Source organism: Trematomus bernacchii, unplaced genomic scaffold, assembly GCF_902827165.1.
Source record: "Trematomus bernacchii unplaced genomic scaffold, fTreBer1.1, whole genome shotgun sequence".
Taxonomy (NCBI): Eukaryota; Metazoa; Chordata; class Actinopteri; order Perciformes; family Nototheniidae; genus Trematomus; species Trematomus bernacchii.
The window spans coordinates 39551-40313 of record NW_022987846.1 but is presented as its reverse complement, the minus strand read 5'-3'; positions in this window follow the sequence as shown (position 1 = coordinate 40313).

The following is a 763-nucleotide window of genomic DNA, read 5'->3' as shown; positions in this document are numbered from 1 at the left end:
GTATATCAGTATGTAGTGTCTCTACTTTAAAGAGTCCTCTCCTGCTGATGTGCAGGTGTGATATCAGTATGTAGTGGTCTCTACTTTAAAGAGTCCTCTTCCTGCTGATGTTCAGGTGTATATCAGTATGTAGTGTCTCTACTTTAAAGAGGTCCTCTCCTGCTGATGTTCAGGTGTATATCAGTATGTAGTGTCTCTACTTTAAAGAGTCCTCTCCTGCTGATGTTCAGGTGTATATCAGTATGTAGTGTCTCTACTTTAAAGAGTCCTCTCCTGCTGATGTTCAGGTGTATATCAGTATGTAGTGTCTCTACTTTAAAGAGTCCTCTCCTGCTGATGTTCAGGTGTATATCAGTATGTAGTGTCTCTACTTTAAAGAGTCCTCTCCTGCTGATGTTCAGCTGTCTATCAGTATGTAGTGTCTCTACTTTAAAGAGTCCTCTCCTGCTGATGTTCAGGTGTATATCAGTATGTAGGTCTCTACTTAAAGAGTCCTCTCCTGCTGATGTTCATGGTGTTTATCAGTATGTAGTGTCTCTACTTTAAAGAGTCCTCTCCTGCTGATGTTCAGGTGTATATCAGTATGTAGTGTCTCTACTTTAAGAGTCCTCTCCTGCTGATGTTCAGGTGTTATATCAGTATGTAGTGTCTCTACTTTAAAGAGTCCTCTCCTGCTGATGTTCAGGTGTTATAGCAGTATGTAGTGTCTCTACTTTAAAGAGTCCTCTCCTGCTGATGTTCAGGTGTATAGCAGTATGTATGG